Source organism: Rousettus aegyptiacus, unplaced genomic scaffold (assembly GCF_014176215.1).
Source record: "Rousettus aegyptiacus isolate mRouAeg1 unplaced genomic scaffold, mRouAeg1.p scaffold_m13_p_7, whole genome shotgun sequence".
In the NCBI taxonomy this organism is placed as follows: Eukaryota; Metazoa; Chordata; class Mammalia; order Chiroptera; family Pteropodidae; genus Rousettus; species Rousettus aegyptiacus.
In genome coordinates, this window is record NW_023416310.1 from 24,871,126 (window position 1) to 24,894,370 (window position 23,245).

At 38.7% G+C, this 23,245-nt stretch overlaps 2 pseudogenes; both read right to left on the minus strand.

Annotated features, from left to right (window-relative positions):
* Positions 1-13,291: 13,291 nt before the first annotated feature.
* LOC107509465 lies at positions 13,292-15,355 on the minus strand (annotated as a pseudogene).
* Positions 15,356-19,257: 3,902 nt separating this feature from the next.
* Positions 19,258-20,452, minus strand: LOC107509464 (annotated as a pseudogene).
* Between the last annotated feature and the right edge of the window lie 2,793 nt (positions 20,453-23,245).

Sequence of the window (23,245 nt, forward strand, 5' to 3'; positions counted from 1 at the left end):
AGGAGAATCTTGGGTATTGAGAGAATGGAAGCTCTCACCTGAGTGGTTATTGCCCTTCAGGGAACGTTGTGGAAAATGTGTAGGCATTTGGGGCTGTCCCAATGACTGGAGATTGCTGCTGGCATTTAGTGGGTGTGAACCAGGATGCCAAACATACTGGAGTAGGTGTAAGAGTTCCAATGAAGAATCGTCTCATCTAAAATGCCAACAGCGCCCAGACCCGTCCCACCTACTTCATAATTTTACTGAGGACTAACCCTATCACCTTCACATAGTTGCTCTCTAGAAAGCAATGCACTAGCTACTCAGAGAAGATCAGAAACTGCCCCCAGGAAAGAGCTAACCAGACAAAGTCCCAGGTACTTGCCCCAATGCCTCCTATAGCCCAACAAAACCATACCAGCTGGTCCAATGAAATGAACCCTTGAAACTAACTCCAAGCCTTCAAAACTTACAGTAAGTACTGCCTCCTTCAGGAAGCCTGTACAGGGATGGCTTCCTGAAGGAGTCTGTCTCCTTAACCCCTATTTGCCTCATTTCAAACTTGAATGTATTCTTCTAATAGTTACACGTGTGCTAGCTTGTGAGTTAGTCTCTTCAGCTAGCCTGAGAACATCAGGGAGGTGAGATCAAGTTCTGGATGATCTTAATCACGTTACTGATTTGTTGGCTGGTTTTATTATTTGTCACACTTAACTTGCTTCTTTAAAAACTCTGGTATAGCTGAAATTAGATGTACAGATAGGTGAAGCAGTTAAAGTAAAGCTGAAAAGGGAGATGAGCAACCACAAAGAGGAAGGGGAACACTAGGAACCAGAGATAAGATAGTTTTGTAAATGGATATTAAACTTAAGTCTGGGCTCCCTGACAGAGCAAAAAGGGAAACACAAAATTACATCACTCTTACTGTCTCGGAAAAAAAAAAAAAAAGGAATATTAGCTCATGAAGAAACTTAGTCTTCTTCCTCATGTTAAATTCTAAGTAAAATGTAATACATTGACCATAAAAGGATGCTGAGGAGCATAATGGATAATGTCTTCAATTGAGATTCAAAAAATGTGGGTTTTTTTCCTCTATTTTTTTATGTTTGCCTTGTAAGAAATTTGGAACTATAGTATTCAACCTTGGCTCAGTGAAGGCATTTTAAAAGGAGTAAGCTAATATATTCTAAATTTATTAGTTTCTAGTGATCTGACTAATAAAGGAACACTCAGAAGTTTTTAACTGCCCAGAGCTTGTATGAAGGCTTTATGTGTGGCTCCCCTAGGAGCTCTGACAGCCTAAAGGAAAAGGTGGGGATGCCATAGAACTAGGTTTGCGGTGAGGGGTAGAGGAAGAATGGCTGGGAATAGCCACATTTCACCTTCCACCCTAACTTCCTCCCCCCCAAGCTAGAATCAGACAGTTGGAGTTATCCACCCAGAAGGTACTTCCCAGCCACATCCCCAGGAAAGGGATAAAGGAAAACAGTGTGTGTCACCAAGGGCCCACCCCAGGGTAGGACCCTGAGAATGGCTAGAGGGACTGCCTGATCCTGAATATTACCCTCTAATGAGTGCTACACTTTGGGGTTTGCTTGCTTCTCTTCTAAAGGCAGAAAACAAATAATTAGATGACTCAAAAAGAGTTTCTCTTTTTGGTTTTATTTTGGGCTTTTTTTTTTTTTAAACCAACTCCCTAAATAGTGGAAGACTAAAACAAACAAAATATAAACTGCAGATTTGACTCCCCTCCCCCTCCGCCCTCCCCCCCCACCACCACCACACACACATACACACTAATTCCAGCCCTTGTGTTTGGTGGCTAGCAGTGACAAAATCAAGATGAATCACCATATGTCAGGATCCATAGCTAAGTCTAAGCAGCACGTCTGGGATGAGAGGTCAAGGCCAAAAATAAGAACCTTGGACACAAGTTTTGGTCTTTTGCTTTTAGACGGTGGCAGCCTCTGTTTCCTTTCTGCTGGTTGGGAAAGGATGGCTGGAGTAGGCAGAGCCAATCCGGGTACAGGTGGAGAGGCTGCTTGAGCTACTCTGCTTACTTCCAGGGAGGCTCCCAACTGCTCTCTTTCCTCTCCTCTCCTCACTAGAGGGAGGGGAGGAGCCAGGGAGAAGTCTTTCCCTTCTCTGGGAGTTGTGCTGTCTTGTTTGCCTAGGGGTCTTGCTTCTCAGGTCAGTGGATACTGGCCTTAGTGCTGGAATTTGTATACTGGATTTGTTTTCAATTCTCTGGCAGGCTAGTAGTGTTGACCCAGGTCCACTCCTTCACCTGGGATTAGAGAAAGAAGGTTTAATCAGGGTTATTTTTTGCTACCCAGCATCTGAAATCCCTTCCATGTTTAGGACGTTTACCACTTCATAAATCTTGGTATCCTAAGAAAGAGCCCCAAAGTCCAGATACTCTTTTCTCTAGGTTCCTTTGCAGCTAGGGCATGGACACACAGCCAAGATTTGGCCAATCGGGTTTACCTGCTCCACATGTACTCAGATGGCACAAAGAAATAGGGACAATGGAGAATTCTTTCTGGGGATAGGCTGCAGGGCAACAGAAACACACAGGCCCCCAAGGCGCTGGTGCTCATGGTGGTGTCCGGTGTCTCAGGCTGAAGGCGGTAGCAGTACAGGTTGTTTCTGTTGCTTACAAATAAGAATCCTGACTTTGTCCAACTATAACTGGTTTTGGTCGATCACTTACAGATGCTTTTTTTTTTTTTTTACCGCCTGCATTCTCTATGCCTCTGCGTTCCTGGCAATTCCACAAGTAATCCAGAAAAGGAGGAATGAGCATGCAGAGAATTTGACCACAGCTGGGAAGTGAGCCAAGAGAACGCTGAAGAACTTGACTATTGGATCCCTCATTTTGTTAGGTGGAGTGGATGCAAGATTAGTGAGACAGAAGGTTGTGGGCTGTCCGTCGTATTTTATTTTTGTGAATCTCTAACTTGGTTATACGATGATTACCCATGGCACTTAAAGATCCCGTGAGGGCGTGGACCAAGTCTGCCTTGTTTTCTTCAGTACCTACGTCATACTGGGTACTCAGTAAATAGTAGTAAAAGAATGATGATGGAAGTTTGAGAAAGAGAATTCAGGGACGAGAACCTTAATGTATCTTTAATGTCTCTTTAAAAAATTGTCTCAACAGTGTGGGAGCTGAAGATTAAGGTCTATGAGTCGAGCCAACACTGCAGATATTTGGTGGTGTTGATTGAAGAGCCAGAGCCTGGAGCTTTGGCCATCAGACTATCAAAGACAGAGACGACACACTCCCAGGCAGGCAGAGCCTGATTTGGGTCTAGCCCAGACAGAATGCCAGTTCATTTCTCCTTGGAAGGGAGCCCCCGAGAGTGCCTGCAAGCTGAACTGAGATGGCTCTCCAGAAAGCATATTGAATCAATTTCAAATGCAATGACAGTACTTGGTCGAAACCCCAGAACCGGGGTGGGTGAAGTTAGTTTTAATCTAGAAAACCAAGGGCAGTTTTCACCATCAGCTACCTTACCCATAAAAGAACTTCTGTGCATCTGTCGTAGTAAGGCTGGTTTTGAGTAACACTTGTATTTGAGTTTGGGGCCACAGGGAAACATATGCTACATACTGACTGACTCTGGTTCTCATCCTTGTTTGTAGGATGAACCAATGAAACCTTACCTTAGGCAAGTCTCTTAACTAACTCATCCGTGCTTTCATTTCCCAATTTCAAAGTCCCTGCTTTTAAAATAGAGGGTTTGGATTATCTTGATCACCATTTCCTATCTAAACTGTGACATTTGTGTTATTCCCCTTACGGACAAGAATAATGTGTTCTTCTTCAATATACTCTTCCATCCAAGTACAAAGCTGGACGCAGCAGGCACAGACAGCCTACAGTGTGGCTGTATTCCAGGAAAGCCTAAGCCAGACTCCTCTAAGAAAATTCTTAGCCAGGACTTAGGGCTAGCAGTGATAAAGTTAGACCAGAGAGAACGCTGGCATCCTTTGACCTGTAACTACGATTGGTAACCAGTTACAGAATCTTCTAAACTGCTTGCAGTGCTTAATTTTGCTGCTGTGGCTAGATTTCCAAGGTACTACTTCTAGTCCAGGCTAATCTTTAAATTCATGTTGAACAGGAGATGATAGTTAAAGCAAACACTTCCAGTACAACCTGGAACTAGTGAAGGAGAGAATCGTGAAATCTTATACACATGTGTATATATATGGTTTAAACCTGTACTGCACAACTAGGTTTTAAGTTGTGGAGTCTACGACTGTTTTTGTTTGGAGAGAGTGCCATGACTCTTTCACTCCTGGCCTTAGAATAATATGCAGATCTGAAGGTCATAAGTGACAGCAGACAGGATGATCATCTTATTTCCTCTGCTTCTTCCCTGGGGAAAGGTGAGAGGACTCCAGAGAAAAGAGAGATGGGAAGCAAAACAAATGAATCCCCAGCCGGGAGGCGAGAGGATGGCAGCGGACGTGGGAGGGGAGCTCAGCTGCCAGCAAAAATCTGATGCCCTGGATTGTTCCGAGGAGAGCATGCAAGTCTTCCCAAATCCGGGCGCCCTAACATGATTGGGAAAGCCACACCCATCAGCCCACAGACGGCCAACACTGCTGCAGAACCAGTGAGACTCCTTGGGGAGCTGCCCAAGTCTCCAGAACACCACTGCGAAAGCTGTCTTTTTCCCTAGTGAATGCTTGAACACAAGCACGGGGTGACCCAGAGCTGCCACACAGAGATGAAAATCTTTTTTTTTTTTTTTTTTTTTTTTTTTTTTTTTTTTTATTAAAGCAAAGTTAATATCAGAAATTTCATCCTAGGGCTAACAGCCAGTTCCTTCTCCCTGCAGGGCTGACTGAGCAAGCGCTTAGAGCTTTGATGTCAACAGAGGTAGGCAGGGCAGGTCCCAGTGGAAAACTGTGAAGTCAGCAGAGTTATCTCTAGCACTCCTCCCTTCCCCCTTGCTTCCCCTTTCTCCACCCATTTCCCCCCTCTCAACTTCCAGCTTCTCATTTCCCAGGGGACCCTGGAACATATGAAACCCCGCCATCCTCAGATATGAGGGGGCTCATGGCTCCAGCTATCAAAGTCTGCTTTTTTTCCCTAGTCTAAAACAAACAAAAGCGTGCATTCCACACATTTCCTAAGAAAAGAGAGTGAGTACAGAAACCTTGTCTTTTGTGCATTCTCAGTTAGACCCCAGGAGTTTGAGGCCTCAAGTTTGAAGCTGTCTTCTTGCCTCCTGGGGTTTTTAAAAGATTCAAAAGTGCTTCAAACCAATACAGCTGCTTGGTTTATGGCTCGAATTTAAACCACAAATTATAAAATGATAAATCTCTGCTCAAATCTCTTCCAGGAAAGACTATGTTGTCAAGATTAAGTTACAACCTCATGGATGTATGAGTGAGTTTAGCTGCTGACTAACTCTCACACTCATTTTCCTGCTGGAGGCGGTTTTTCTTCATGAACTTTCACTGTTTCTGAATACTTTAAACAAAGAAAATGACTGAAGAAAGAAAAACAGCGGGGACTTCTTAACCCATGGAGCAGTTTACATGCTTTATTATGTAACCGCTCCTTTTGTTTTGTGAGAACCAAAGGAAGTTTAAGAAATATCTTTCTTCTTGAGCACTTACTGCCAGAGAACACTGAGAATGGCTTCACGTGGGCAGCTACACTCACTTCAAACTCTAGTTGGAGTGTGTAGTGTGTGGTAAATCAAAGTTGTTTTAAGGAATTTAGGTCTTAGAGTATTTGTTCAGTGACTTGGGTGAGATTGCAACATGAATTACTGTATTTTTGTTCTCATGAAAATCAGATCTCTTACAGGGTCTGGTCTAGTGACAGAGGACTGTGACGAGGAACTAGGTCACATGCATGCTTTTCTGTAATGATGCACCTCTCTGGCATAGCTTTGGCAGGCAGAAAGAAGAGAGATGAAATACTTATTTGAGGCGTCTATCTTGCCTCCTTGCAGGGTCTGTCATACTGACCTGGTTTTGATCACCTGATGCTGCAGGAAGACACTTAGTCGTCTATCACGTTCCTCCAGCATAATGCCTTGGGTACACAACTATGACCCCGGTTTGTCCTAGGCCACTCAAGTCTTGAGGACCATCGGACTGTGAGTCATAATAAAGTTAGCACTTACCTAAATTCCTTCTTGTTTGTTTTATGCCTCAGACCCTTCAGCCTCTTTCTCGAGGCCTTTGGGTTTTTGTTTTCTGATGTCATTCCACGTTATCACCCATGCCAGCCACTGCAAGCCCTGCCACGGCTCCTCTCGTCTCTGCTCTTCCTGAAGTCGGTCCTGCTGTCATTACTGCTGCTTTTTGCTGAGATACTTCAAGTTGTGGAGAGAGTTCTTTTCCTGTGATTATAGCTCTTTCTTCCAAATTTGACTAGTCTGGCGTCTCTATGATTATAGCTCATTAGGACTCCTGAGGCTAGAAGGCACTTTTTTTTTTTAAAGCAGACTTGTTTTTATTTTTTTTTAAATAACATGTATTATAACTTATTTTCCACAGAAGTATAAAGATTAAAACAGTAGGGGTCATTAATCCCACAGTCCAGATAACCTCTAACAGTATTTTAGAAAATAAAAAGTAATATATACACAGAAAGAAAATTAAAACAATTAAAAGAGGTATGAGGTAAAATAAAAGTTTCCTCTTCTGTCTCTGAGTCCCTCTCCAAAATATAACTACAATTATTAGTTTTCTGTATCCTTGTTACTATGTATTTATGTACATCCTTTAATAAAATTTTACATAAAAGAAATCTTACTATACCAATTTTGCATTTTTTTTTTTTTTACCAAAAATACTGTCTCAGAGATCTCTCCACATGTGGATTGCAGATATACGCCTTGCTTTTAATATCTGTGCAATCTTTGTTAGAAGAGAATGTGCCTTCCAAATGAATAGTGTTCAGGTAATATAATTCCTGGCCCTTTTCTGTCCCTTTACTTCCTCCACTCCCCGAGTCCAGAGTGACTTAGTTGACTAACGAGTTTGGAAGAATAACCTAAATATGCTAGGTTCAATTCTGCCCTTTCTCCTTAGGATCGAATTGCCTAAAGGAGGTATGCTTCTGCTCGCCCAGAAGTGAGCAGAACTGGTGCCTGCCTGCCCAGTTCTGGGTTTCAATAGTAAGAAGCCTATTTTTCTCTCATTGCATATGAGATAGTACATAGAACCACATCCAACTTTTCCTTTTATCAGGGGCATTTAGGCCTTCATCTGCCACTCCTTTATTTCTCAATCTGTTCGGAATCTGAACAGGGAAGAAAGCTGCTGTTTATTGGGTTACTCAGAGTTGCCAAATCCTGTTCCTTATTTGGATATATCAAAATTTATTTAATCACTTTACTAATAATGGATATTTAGGTGGTTCCAGTTTATTGCTTGAATGAACAACACCTCAATGAACATTGTTACAAGTTGTACTTTTTGCTAGCATATCAATGGATAAATTCCTTACAATATAATTGTTGTATCATAGGTAGGTGCCTTTGTATCCCTAATAAAGGTGGGTGTAAAATCCTACCCCCAATCTTAATGGGAGTTGGGAAGGGGTTGCCTAGACAACAAACTAATCGTTTTAATGTCAATAATTAAGATTGATTTATTTCTTGCTGTGTGCCAGATTCTGTGCTAAGCACTCTATGTATACCATTGCTTTTTAATCCTCATAACAACCTTTTGAGATATTGATAGTTATTATATCCATTTTACAGTAGAGGAAACTGAGATCAAAACTGTTAAATAACTAGCCCAATGTCACGAAGCTAGTAACTAGTAGAGATGGAATTCAGGTCCAGGTTTGTGAGATTCCAGAACCTGTACTTCTGACCACCCAACTAAAGGTGTTCCTCATGGCATAGAGTGGGTGGTGGGTAGGTCTAGCATTGAAAAATGAGTGAGGACCAGGGGTTCATGGCTCAGCTCACACATGTATACATATATAATACAGTGACTAAGAGCACACGATCTATAGCCAGCCTCTGGGTTCAAATCCCAACTTGGCCTCTTTATCAACAGTGTGATATGTACTTCAGTTTCTTCATCTGCAAAAATAGAGATTTTTTTTAAAAAAGAGAATTAAGTTATTTAATATTTGTAAAGCCCTAAGAATACTGCCTGGCATTAGAGTAAGTCCTTCATAATTATGTAAGTAAAATGAATTCATTTATTTTACAATTATTTTTAATTCCAAAAGCAACACATGAGTTCATATTCATATTATCCTAAATAATTAAAACAAAATACAAGTAAATATAATAAAAAGTGAAAGCCTCCCTTCTCCATAAGCATCTGCCTCTTCCTCCACAATTCAATCGCACTCCTCTCCTTAAGGGTTAAATAGTTAGTGTCTAAGCTTCCAGACCCTTTTTTTAAAAGGTGTATTAATCTTTACATGTATGTAGTTTTATTTATTCACAACTGGGATTATGCTACTAGAAGAAAAGTTTAACATCGTGATTAATAAATCTGCACTGGAGCAAGACTATGTGAATTCAAGTCTCAGCTCATCTACCTACTGACTGGGTCACCTTAGACAAATTACTTGACTTCTCTTAGACTGGTTTTCCACAATGGGGAAAAAACTAGTACCCTTCTTGTTATTGAAATTAGATGAGTTAATATATGTAAAGTTCTTAAAATAATGCCTGATACAAAGAAAATAGTAAGTGCTACTTATCATAATTATTTCTACATATGTTGTACTGGGACTTGCTCTCTCCCTTAACAGTGTTTCTTAGGGATTATTCCTAATACCTACAGCAGTATCTATAGATATGCTTTTAAAAGTGACTAGTATGGTGTTTCATAGACCAACCACACTGTAGTTTATTTAGATGTGCCCCAATATGGGTTGATTCTATCATTTAACACTTTCTCATCTGAGGATACAGAGTTCTGGAGTCCATCAATATGAGCTTCACCACTTTATTTAACAATCACATATATCATTTACTGCAGGTCACATAATGTCCTAATGACCTTAAAAGTGTTAACTCATTTAATACTCATAATGATGCTATAAAAGTAAGAGCTATTTAACCTTCATATTATAGACAGGGAATCTGAGGCACAGCAAGGTTAAGTAACTTACCCAAGATAACATGGCGAGGGAAGGAGGGCTGGGAGTTCAACCCATGCAGTCTGACTCCCAAGTCCATTCTCTTAACTTTTCTGTACACACTAAGGACTAAGGACTATTCCTGATAATAGCCAGCCTGCATTGAGAAACCCCTTCGAGTGATGATTTCAGCACTTGCCTTTAGAAGCTCTGGGTCTAGGCTGTCAACTCTACCTCTCTGTGCCACACTACCCCTGAGCAAACTCACAATGCATGTCAGCAGACAGCCTTAAAATAAACAAACATGTTTATGTTGTGCCAGGTTATGGAACAGTGCATATCTAATTAGGTGGTGGAAAACTCATGCAAATAATCTTTTATTTTTCTGGTTCCTGCTGTGTAACGAGTCTTTCACAACTGACTTGGCCAACTCAAATTTCTAAAATGCTAAGGTTCAGAAAATCTGGTCAAAAGTTTGCTAGTAAAATATGAATCCTTGCCTCTACTCTCCTTCATTGCCCCATCCCTACCTTCAAGCTACTGGGGCTTTTAGACATGTGTATACTAAATGCCTTTTTCTTTAAAGATATGGGTGAAATATTTCTTTTGGAGTATATCCAAACAATCTGGCAAATCTACACTTGACATTCACCACAGGGAAGCATATTTAAAAAAAAAAAAAAAAGAAAGAAAGAAAGAAAGAAAAGAAACAGGGAAACAAGAAATTAAATTAAGGCAGACTGTGGGCCTAGCCTCTTTAGAAATCTTTCCAAATGAAAGCCTTCATAAAACCGAAAGGGTTTTTTTAAATGTTTTACTTTGTTAGTAAGAGTTCAAGTTTTCATTAAAAAAGTTACTGCTCATTCTAACAATATACTAAAACTTGCATTTTTCCTTTTATAAATAAACTTCTATCTCTCGGTTTTGTCCTTATAGAAAAAAAAATACTTAAAGCCAGTTTGCTACTCATTGCAAAGTTTAAGTTTTGGCTCAAGAAGTTTCCTATCCTGTTCCAGCTGTGACATGTTGAAAGCAGAGCTGGCATTTATGCCCAACTTGCTATACTTTTTGAGCTTTTGCTATAGCTCTAACCCTTTATGGTTTAGGAAATCGGGTGGAAGATAGGGAGGAAATGAGGGATCTCTAGGTGGGAACAGAAAATAGAATCTTCTCAGGAACTTTTTCCTACTCCTACTCTTCACACCACCCAAGGGACAAGATGCCTTTACCACATGTCTAGTCTAACTCCTCTCACAGGGAGGTAGTTGAGCAAGGACTGACTGGGTTGGGATGAGACCATGGGCTTGCCTTACCTTTAATTATAATTCAGAAAGCTGGAGATTGGATATAGGAAATTATATCCTGGCAGAATTGCTAAGATCAAAAACAAGTTTAATGAAAAAGAGGTGACTCACTTTTTTTTTAAGAAAAATATCTATCACATTCACACAAAATCAATCTCTCTGCCCCAGTAGCATCTAGTGTGAACTGCTCTAACTTCTGGTTCCTGCCGAAAAAGTAGATTCAGCAGCCATGCTTTGTATCAGATGATTCAGTTCTCCGATTTCTATCTTCTCATGGCTGATTGGACCAGAAGTGGGTACCTGATTCCAGGGCAGTCAATCCATAGATTGACTAGATTCCCATGACGTGTAGCCAGTTTTGAAAAGATACACTAGGCCAATCAGAGTCTCTCTCTCAGAGACATGGCATGAAAGTAAAGAGAAAAGTTACCAGGTAGTATCAGGACTGAAGGAGTATGCCTGAACTGTATTTATAATGATGAAATACCATGAACACCTGTGAATTTTTATTGGTGGAGGTCTGTACAGTCGCCTCAGACTGAGAAGTAACTTTTAGCACTAGTTTCTCTGAAGCCGGCTCATTATAATTCCTGTTCTTGGGTTTCCGAAAGCTTCCATTACCTTATCATGTATTTTTCTTAAAATTCTTATACTTGAATTGAGGATAATGAATGCCTGATACTTGTAACCAAAACGAGAAACAAAAACAAAAACCCGAAAGCATTATCAAATAGGCAGGCTAAAATAGAGACAAAATAAAGGGGAGTGAGAAATCACGAAAGTCTAAACCAGAAGCAACAGGGGTCGATGACTTTGTTAAGGCTCTTGAGGTTGTAAATAATATTATTGAATCTAATTCAAGTTGATTTTAAAAAAAAAATGAATGTATTCATGTAAAGAATGCTAAAGTGGCTCAAGGGCAGCCAAGATTCTTGAAAACTAATGTCAATTCCTCAAAATGTTAATTATAGAGTTGTTACCATCTGACCAATCAATTTCATTCCTATGAAAACACACGTACACACACACAAAAAGTTGTACATCAATGTTCATAGCAGCATTATTCATAATAGCCAGAGTGAAAACAACTCGAATGTCAATCAACTGATGATTGGATAAACAAATTGATATATCCATACAATGGGATACTATTTGGTTATAAAAATGAAGTTCTGGTACATACTGCAAATAGATAAACCTTGAATAAGTGAAAGAATCTAGACACAAAAAGCCATATATTGTCTGATTCCATTTATATGAAATGACTAGAATAGGCAAATCCACAGAGACAGAAAGTAGATTAGTGATTGATTGAGTCTGGGTAGAGTGAGGAATGGAGAGTGACAGTTAATGTGCTTGGAATTTTGCCTGGAGGAGAGAGGGATAAAAATGTTTTGGAATTAGCGATGATGGTTGCACCACTCTGAATATGCTAAAAACTATTAAATATATTAAAAAGTTTTTTACTTTAAAAGGTTGAATTGTATGACATGTGAATTATATCTCAACAAAGCTGTTATTACAAAAATTATATATACAAAATTTTATGTTTATACACACACACACACATACACACACAGAATGAAACAAAGCAAAACAAAAAAAAAATGTAGTGCCACAAAGTGGAAAGCCAAAAAGAACCATATAATTCTCTCTCTCTCTCTCTCTCTCTCAGGCTCTCATCTTTGTTTCCCTGTGTATATCTGCTTCATTTTCGTCTCTTTACAAATAAGCTTTCTTAGTTTGTCATGTACATAGTAGACAGACTATGGACCTCATAGTTTAAAACTTACATGTCGTAATACAAACTAAGTAGATAGTCATCTACTCATTTTCTCTTCTTTCTGGGCATACAGCTGGACTACATTTCCCAGTGTCCTTTGCAGTTCAGCAAGGTCATATGATGAATTATGGTTAGTGGAATATGGGCAGAAACAATGCATACTATTTCTAGGGCTGACCAATTAAAAAAAACCTACTCCTTCCATCCTCTCCTTCCTTCGACTAAGGACTTAGAGAATAGTTGAGCCACTAGATGGAAGGAGCCTGGGGACCTGATAAAAATCTGTGGAGCAGAGCATTTCCCCATCTCCACTGACCTACACTGAACTGTGTGATATGATTGAGAAATAAATCTAAGCTATTGAAATTTGAGGATTGATTGTTATAGCAATTAACTTACTCTGACCATATATGACCTCTGTACAAAAAGACTAACTCAGTTCGACTGGTGAGTCTCAATTCTGATTGGAATCTTCAGGTAAGAAAATTGTATTGGCCCAAGATGAGTCAGGTGGTCTCCTAATTAGTCAACTCAAGCCAGTACATGAGGTCACGAAACATAAACATAGTCCCCTAGGGACCTATTCATGTAAGTAAGCAGTATTTCTTAGAGAAAAGATGTCTACATAGTGGTCAGTGTGAATTAGGGAGATGAATGTGCATGTCTAGAGCAGCTTTTTGTTTCCCCAACACATTCATTGATATACAGTCATGTTCTTCATATAGTCGTATGCTGCTTAATGACAGGGACATGCTCTGAGAAATGGGTTGTTAGGCGATTTCCTCATTGTGCAAACATCATACACTACACTTACACAAACCTAGATGGTAGAGCCTACTACATGCCTAGGCTGTAAGGTACAGCCTATTGCTCCTAAGCTACAAGCCTGCATGACATGTCACTGTACAAAATGACACCAGATTAAATCAAGCACAAGAAAAAATGATGCAATCAATAGACTTAGTAAACATGAGATATGTGAGACTGCTGGCGGCATAATAGCACACTGTTCTACAGCAAATGTTTTTTATAAGTAGAAAGAGTACATTCTAAAATAACAAAATCGGTACAGCATAGTAAATGTGTAAACCAATAACAGTCATTTATTATTATTGTCAAGTTTTATGTGCTATTTGTAATTGTATGTGCTATACTTTTACATAGTATATATAAATGCAGCACGGTGAGTTTCTTTACACCAGCACCACCACAAACACATGAGTAATGCATTGTGCTGTAAAGTTCATGTAGCTATGATGTCTCTAAACAATAGGAATTTGTCGGCTCCATCATAATCCTGTGGGATCACTGTCATATATGCGTCTATCATTGACCGAAATGTTGTTATGCAGTGCACAACTGCAGAACACAGATGTGGATATGAATATAGACAATATATAGATATAGAAATTCCAGTTCCTAATTCTAAAGGTAAAGTTCCTTTTAGGCGATTTGAAAAATACAAAAAAAAAAAAAAAAATACTAAGTCACCATTTTGTAGTACTTTCCTCCTTTCTGTACATTCCATTTCTTTCCTTCCTCCCATCCTGTGAGGCAGTATAATGTTGTAGCTAAGAGTGGTTATCTCTGTAGAATGAGACTACCTGGCTATAGCCTTGTTTGACCACTTTCTGGCTTTATGACTTTGGGCAAATTATTTAACTGCTCTCTGTCTTAATTACCCCATCCATATGAAGATATTAATGATAGCACTTAAGGTAGAGGAGTCTTATGAAGATTAATGTAATATAAGTTCAGTGCTTGGTACATAGTGAGAACTTATTAGCTATTTGTTACTAAGTATCTGAAATGGCATTTCAAATTCTTTGAATTTTTTTTCTCGAATGTTCTAAGGATAGAAGGTGGATTTTGTCTTTATGTTCTTTTTATGTTCTAGAGGATCCAAAAAAAGTGGCAACCAGTTGTTTTGGGGGACATCCTGAACCTGTGGGGGAATCCAAATACAGATGTTTTAGATGGAGATGCTGAAGTTTCTGTTAATAGCACAAAGAGCCATTTTTATTGGGGGCAGGTATACCTCTGTCTAAATCGATCCAACATTTTGTTTCCTCTGTCGATGGTCAGAAATAAGCAGTTAGGGCCCCAGGACTTGGGTCAAGAGTACTAGGTGAGACTCGCATCCAGGAGGGTGGGGCAATGCTGAGAGCTAAAGAAGAGAGGCTGCCAGGCAGGAGTCCCAGGGCCCCTGGAAAGAGATATATGGAGGAACTTTAAGGGCAATGATATCTGATATCCACTTTTTAAAAAATATACATAATTTTATTACAACATTTAAAAATACAAAATTCTAAAAAAAAACAACCCCACAAGATTTACTATTGATACTAATTCCTGTGAGTTTGCTGTGCTACCATACACAAGTCAAGAAGTAAAAGAAATCATTATTTAGAAATATTTAACATCAGAAGCCTTAAAATCTAACTATATGTAGTAGCCCCTTAAAAAGCTATAACTAGTATTTTCTCTACAAAGAATCTCATTAGCTATACAAAAATCTGTAGTTTTTACACTGAGGCTAATATTGAGCTGCACTTGAATTCACATTCTTAGCAAAACAATTACCTGGGCCCACATTCACACTTCACACACATCATCACAGGATAACCATTTATTCTTCATCTCCATCTTTCTCCTCCTCCTCATCTTTTTCTTCTGCCTCATCTTCTGGTTCATTCTTGTTTGTGGAGCCTGTTGGCCTGCCAGGGCCCTTCTTCCCCACTTCACTTTTGCCCTTTGCACAGTATGCGGCAATATCCTTCTCATATTTCCCCTTTAGCTTAGCTGCTTTCTGTTCATATGACTGCTTATCTTTGGCTGACAGTTCACGCAGTTTTTTGCAGTATCCCCAGTGGATAAGCCAGGTACTCGCTTTTGATCTTTGGGCAATGTTCAGAGCAAAACAGGAAGAAGGCAGATAGAGCCATTTTAGGAACATTGGGATATTTTTTCTTTCCTTTCTTATCACCTTTGGGAGGAACATAATTTTTTAATCTCCCTGTCATAACAAGCTCTCTCACTTTTTGCCGTATCTTCGAACTTGAACTTTTCCTTTGCAGACATGGTTTTCCATCTCTCCAAACATGTGTTGAAGAATTTGGCAAAATCGATAGAAGAGTCTGGGTGTTTCTTCTCAGGCTCTTCCTGGCAGGTTTGCACAGAGACGGCATACAAAGACATCTTGTCCCCAGCTTGTCGTGGTCTCCTTTACCCATGGTGACAGACGGTGTCTACTCCTCAGAGCTCCACGGAGCTGCTTCCTTGACAGAACTCTAGTGTGAACTGGTTTCTCTGATACCCACTTTTAAGTTTTCTTTTTCTGCACTGTAATTTTCTTATGTAATCCTCAAGACTTCATAAAGTTTGTTAAAATTGCAGCCTTATGTTAGCTGCTCTTGGGAAATAGAAAGAATGTTTCACATTTCATGTAAGGTAGTTATTATAGTGACAGCCAGCTGGAAAAGCTGTTACGAGATGGCTAGAGGTAATTGGGAGAGAGTTCTGGAGCAGGCCTGCTGACTGTAAGGTGACACTGGAAACCAGGATGGATTGAAGAATATGTAAACACTTGCTGGAGGTGTTCAGAATGCCTGAAAAGAAGATAGACCTTCTTGTGTTCATACAAAATAGAAAATAGAGTTATAGAATATGAAGGAATGTTACCCAGTAAGGCTAGAAAATCTGGAGTCTCATTCATAGATAGATAGATAGATAGATAGATAGATAGATAGATAGATAGAACTACATATCTCTATCTCTACCTATCTATGTCTATATCTAGGTTTCCCCCGCTATCCAAAAGTAGAGTATTTCTATGAAACCTTTTTTTAGCTAAAATGGCATAAAGCAAATAGGCAATTATCATTAATTTACATGGAAAAATTTTTGAGCATTCTCTGACCCAAAAAGTAACCTACCAAATTATACCAAACACGCTTAATTACATCCAGTTTTACGCTATGAGTGACATCCTTAAGAGCTGTCTTAGGCTTTTACGATACCTTAGGACACATCTTGCTAATGGATGCACAAGTAAATCAAGACAAAGCACAGATGCTCACAGACTCGGTAGGGCCACATTCTGGCCCCCTCCAACTCCACGAGCCACCTCATGAGTGTGGCACTCGATGCTGAGATGCAGAGTATAGTTCCTAGAGGAGGAAGCTGGTGGAGTTACTCTCACGCTCTCACACGTATGCGTGCTGCCTCTGTAACAGCTCACTCCCAAACGAATGCTAAAAGCTGTTAGGGCTTTTCACCTTTTTTTTTTTTTTGTAAAAGCAAACGTCCTCTTTGGATTTCTTTTGGTTATTGAAAACTGGTACTAATGTAGCTCTTAGGTAAAAGAAAAGTGGTGAATACACATGTATTTACACAAATGTGTGTTGTGTGTGTATGTGTCTATAGAATATACATCAACAATGGATTGATAGTATACATGTTTTCACTTATCTTTATATCATGTACCTTTCTTAATATCTTTCCATATTATTCAAGGACATAACAAGTATATAATGAAAAATGGCCTCTTAGAACCCTATGGTGTGATTATGCTATGATTTATTTAACAAATTCCAATTATTGGACTTTTTTTTTCGGTTTTTCACTTTTGTAAATATCAGTGAACATTCTTAAATATTCTTCGAATATTATAAATTATTTCTCAACTTAAGTGTTCAGAAGAGTATTTTCTGTGGCAAATGACATGAACAATTTTAGGTATTTTTTATATAGATTAACAAACTGCCTGCTGGAAAGATCATACCTGGACCACTGTGGCCATCGTCCTCCCAGAATTGGATGAGTGTTCATTTCACCCCAACTACACGGGGTAACTTGCATATTTGGGGGGTGAGCTGTGCTCATTTAAAGAGGCAGAACATGACAGACACAGGAAGGCATTTGCTTGTTACCAAGGAATTTCACCAAGAAAATATGGCTCAATTTCCATGTCAAAAAAATTGCCTTTCTTTACCTCCACAACAGCCTTTCTTTAGCAGGTTTGGCTGTGAGGAAACATCAATATTTTTTATGGGAAGAACTTGCTAGCATCCCTTAAAGAGAAATTATTTTAATTCTACCCTTTCTACTTGGAAGGCAAAGTAAAATGATCTGGTGGTATGACTGAAGGAAAACCTTGTCTCTGACTCTCTCAAGTCTACCTCTACAAATAGGCAGCCCAGTTTTAGGTAAATGACTACTAGGTTTCATAACATACCTATAGTAACCATGAATTTAAATATCAGTATGGGAAATATTAATGGAAAAATGTAACGGGGACATGGAGACCACTTACAGAACCAGACCAACTTATCTAATGTCATCTAGAACATGAAGTGTTTCGGGGCAAATTTGATGTCATAGCCATGAGAGAAACATTACAAGTGATGTGCTCACACCAGTTGTCCTGGCTCTCCCTTAAGTGTTCTCCTCCGTTCAAGGATACTATGAGCAGCTTAGAGTCCCCAGCACCCTAGATGGGCAGGAATGTGTAGGGCACAGTCCACTTGGAAGTATTACCCTATTGCTGACCCTGCTCCCAAATGGGGAAGTATAGGTGAGGGAAGACATCTATGCAAGCTGTTTAATTTCTCTGCCTTCATTGAGTCATAGGAAGTCATTCCCTAGAATAAATATTCTTTATTCTGAAAGCAGTTGTCAAGAAAGAACACCTGAGTTCTTTGAAGAACTACTAGTTCTAGTTACCAATTGCTGTTTTGGTAACATTAACAAGAAAACACAATTTAATTCTGAAATCGCCTGTCAAATAATTAGGATAGAAGAAATGTTGCATATGCATTAGATTTAACATTACTTATGTATTTTTTAAAACATAAGATTCTTTCAGTTAATCTTTTGATAAATTGGACTATAACAGTTGAGCTCTGTTCTGCAGTTTAAGCACTTAACATCACAAATCCTCCACTGAGTAGATATGAAAACTAAGCAGGAAGTTTAGTTGCATCTCCTGAATCATAATTAAATCATGAAAAACCCTGGACTAGTGCCGTATGTTTCCTTTTATTTGTTTTTAGCAACTGTATTCACTTCCAAAGTAATGCATGTGCATTATAGATATAGAAAAAAGTACAAAGAATAAAATAAAAATCACCCATAATCCCACTATTAACATTTTGGTAGGTTTTTCCCCCCCGATTCCTTTACCCATAGATCTATATATATACCATCATCTCTTTTGTGATCCTGAGATCATACAGCATTATTTTATAATCTTTTTTCTTGTTGTAGGCGATGTCTATTTACACCAGTAAAAATAATATTGTAAGGAGATTTTTTGATAGATAAATCTTTGCACATAGCTCTGATTATTTCCTTTGGGCTGGCTAATTTCTCAAAGTGAAGTTGCTAAGTAGTCATGTTTTAGGGCTTTTAATAAATAGTACTAATAGTCCCTCTAGAAATGTTGACCATTTTACATACCTATTAGCAGTGTATAAAACTACCTGCCTCCTCATCTGCATTAAATAGTATTTAAAAAACAAAACAGACCTTTCCCAATTTGATTTCTGGCAAGTGGTATCTTCTCATTTTAATTTGTGCTGCTTTTTAATTATTCTTGTTATTATACAGAATTATCAGTGATTTATATTTCTACCTTTGTGAAATGCCTGTTCCTGTCTTTTGTTGTGCCTCTATTTCTTTTTTATTTTAAAATATGAAAAATATTCTTTACTCTGAAAGCAATTCAGGAAAGAATACCTAAGATTCTCTAAGAACTACTAGTTCTAGTTATCTAATTGCTGTTTTGATATAAAATCAACAAGAAAATACATCTAAAATTTAACACTGCAATCACCTGTTAAATAATTAGGATAAAATAAATGTTGAATATGCATTAGGTTGAACATTACTTATATATATATATATATATTAAAACATAAGATTCTTTCAATTAATCTCATGATAATTTGGACTACATTTAAGTCTCATGATAATTTTCTAAAACCGCTTGGAAACATTTTCCTTAACTTGTAGCCCTAAAAACCCATTCTAATGTTTTTATCAATACTCACTGTAACTAAATGAAATCAGTGTTTCGTGGCCTTAATAGTTCATACAACTTAATACATTCGAAGGTGTGATGAAACAGCTCCATCTTCCCATTTCTTTATATGATCTGAAATCATAGCTCTGCACAGTGGGCATGATTTCCCTCTGTTAAACCACATAACAATGCCCTCTTCACAAAATATATGCTGACAGATGAGAAGAATTGGCTTTTGAAATTCAGCTCGACATATTGAACAAATATCATCCACATCTGAACACTATCTCTTGCTGGCAGCCACTTCTTAACTTCATCGTGTAAAAAGTATTCGCAAAACCCATCTGAAAGTTCCTAGATGTTCAAAAAAGTCCAAAAATTGTAATACGAGGTAAAGGAAAGCAAGCAATATGCCAGAACTCCATCTAGTTACATTACCAAATGCCCCATAGCTTATAAGGGAACAAAACCAAACTGGAATGGGAACAAAAGTATGGTAGTACATAATTCTAAGAACAAATTCCAGTAACCCTTAGATTCAAAGGCATGATGAAAGAAGGCACCAATAAAATAAGGCATTTTAAGCCCATGAAGAGGAATTTCAGAATGAAGTCTGTAATTTCAACAATCCAAAGTACTTCCCAGAAGCTCGAATGAGCCAAAGTAGGATTTTTTAAAAAATTAAGCTATAATAAAGTGACCAAGAATGAAAGGTATAATCTAAAAGAACAGAAGATCCTGTTAAGAGTACCAGTAACCAAGCACACTGAATCTCTGAGCACCTCTCTCTTAGAAAAACCCAATTGACAATGCTTTTGTTTGCATACCTAAAAGGTGTAAGCAGCCCAAATCCAAGACAAATTCCTGTTACATGCTGCATAACTAGTTTGATGCCCAGAATCAACCTATATGGAAGGCTTCTTTGCAGCCACCTGAAGAAATATCAAAATTCGGAGGAGTTACTTCTCTGATTTCCAGACTCCATGGCAGCATCGTCAGGCTGCCTTGCTTCACAATGTGCACGACTTTCTAAGTGACTATGTACACATCCATGGGCACAGCTATGAACAGTCGACTATGTTTCCTGAGCTTGGATTTTCAGCAGTTATTAGGGATGGAGTTTATCTGGATATGCTCATCGCTAGAATAAAAACAAGAACCTTTCATCGATTTGTGTGGACACATTGGGAAGCTGAGGCATCCTCATTGCCTGCAGCTCTTAGAGGACTGTGAAGTTGACTACAGTTGGCTTGCATTACCCTTGAATAGTTTTTTGTCATTCCGATATCTTTGCTTTAGGGCTCTGTCTCCTCTCATGACTATGAATGGACAGAAACATTGAAAACAAATATAGGAAGAATGTGAGATATGGTCTCCCGGCCTTCAGTCAGGGCCATCGCCTTCAAACCCCATGACTAGCAACTCCTGCCCTGTGCCTACATTTCTCAACTTGCATTTGGGCCAGCTTGACGAGCCTGGTTTTGTGTCGACTACTGGATGACTAAGACTGGCAATGCTCTGCACTGATGAGAAGATGGCTTTTCCACATCTCTGGCCCTGGGAGGCCCCCAGTGCTCTTCCACAGGAATGGCTTCTTGTGGGTGAAAATGGCTCAATTCATACCATGGATTGTCTGTACCTAGGTCATGTCTCACCACACAGCTCGGTGCAAAAACAATGCCATTTTGGAATGAAGGTTTTCAGGTCTGAGGTTATCTCATATCATTTAGTTCATAGATTAACAAACTTCTAGATCCTCCCAAAACTTCAATCATCACATTTTTAATTGAAGACCTTATCTACAAATGACCATTCAGTTAAGTTCAAGTCTCCACATACCCAAGAATGAAAAACCCCTATTGTGACTGGGAGGATTTTGATGATGAACATCATTGGCCTGTGCAACTGAAAAAACTGTGCTATTACAGACTATTCACACCTTAATCAAGCACTCAGTGTTGGCAAAGCCAAATTTTGGACTAGGAGGAGGGTGAGGAATGATACAAAGAGTTTCTTGACCACCTGTCTGCAGACACACACATATACACATACATGCAATGTTTGCATGTACATGCATATAACATTATTAAGAAAAGACTAAAGGGAATGATGTGATCAAAAGTAAATTTTTTCACTTTGTGTTTCCTCCAGTCTTTTACCAAAAATAATTTTAGACTGCCTAATTAATACAGGAACACTAGATAGCTTACTCCTCTGATGAACTTATGATAGGCAGTTGAAGATTGCCTCCCTAAAGCCTCCAAGCAAAAAGAAAACTACATTTTAAATCCATTAGAAAGGTTTTATATGCTTTAATTGCACCCATGAAGAACCATAAACTAAGAATGAGAAACCTCTAGGTCTGTAATCTTATTATTATAATCCAAGTGTATTGCACTTAAGAACCGCTGATGACTTCTTAAATTTCTAGTTACAATTTATTTTTTTAATGCCTGTTCTTTACTCATAGACTTCTGACATTTGGAGAGGAAAGATTGAAAATGAAAAAGAATAAATCTTATATTTTATGTTTATTATTATTTAAGTCAGAGGCTATTTAAATTGTCTGCTTTTACAAGATTTATTTATAATGTCTTGATACTGTATTTGGGCATTTGGTTATTGGATTTTAAATTTGGTGTTTTAAAGGACTAAAAAGTCGTGAATTTCTTAAAATGTGCAATTGAGATATCATGTAATGGTACACCTGAAATACAGTTCTTAGTTAATCAGACTTAGTTTTATTGGGTTATCCACAACAGCTTCCTGAAGTTTTACTGTGGTATGCTACAAAATAAGTATGGATGAAGAATATGTGACTTAGCTCTGTGTGGGATGTAATTAGTAGAAGAAATAGAATATTCTGAGGAGAACGAAAAATAAATTAGGATGAGAAATTATCTAAGGAATGGTCATTAAATTAGCTTATAGTACAAACAAACTAAATAGTAGAGTGAGGAAGCTGATAGTAGACTGGAGAAGAAGCATCTAGTGCGTAACTAATGGAGAGTCTATAGCCCAAAGAGGAAGTGAGACAGAGGACTTGGTAACCCTGACTTGCAAACATACTTGGGTACCTCAATTCTAAAAACTTGCCTGTTTACCATACTTTAACTCAAGTTAATTTTCTCCTTCTGCTCTTCTTTGTTCATTCATTTAACAAATATTTATTGAGAATTTGTCATATGCCAGGTACTTTTCCAGGAGCTGGCAATACAGCAGTGAACAAGACAGACAAAATCCTGCCAAACTTCTCTAAACTATAGCCTATATTTTCTCCTGCTTTCACACCACTCTCTAAGTCTTTACCCTTCTGCAACCTGATTTCTTTTCTCACCATCACGATAAAACAGCTTTCTAAAGATTGGTAGTCTTCTAATTATGATATTGAGTAACCCATTCTCTGTGCTCATCTTCTCTGGACTCTGCAGCATTTTAATAGCTTCCAATCTTCATTTTTTAAAGTCTTAATGATATGGCAGTAGTGTGATTTGCCTCCTCCTACTGTTACTGCTTCTTCCCTAATCTATTCTCTTGCCTTCTAAATATGGGTGGCCCCTCAAGTTCTACACTTTGCTCACTTTGCTTACTTCTATTTTCTCTCCCTCAAATCTTTTCCCTAGATGACTTCTCCCTGCTTAAATCTTAGACTCTGGTTGGAAGTATCTTAAATCTGTATTCCCAGACCCAGTCCTCTCCTAGACTCTAATCCCACATTTCAAACTAATGCTGCAGGCTTCCATCTGGGCATCTGGTCATGATGCCAGCACAATCTGTTTAAAACTAAAGGCAGTGTTTGTACCACACAGGGTTCTCAACTGCACCCAACAGAAACTCACTAACTGGGTAACTCCAGCAGAAAATGAATTCACTGGGAGGATATCAGGTATTTCACTGGGCTGACAGGGAAGCCAGAGAACCAAGCATGGAAAATGGGCAGGAAACCAGACAGTCTAGGGCACAGAGAACACTGCCAAGTGTACCCCATAAGAGTCTATAGAGGATACTGCCCAGGAGTTGGTTGTCCCCTTCCCCCACACGTGATCACTGCTCCTCTTTAATTT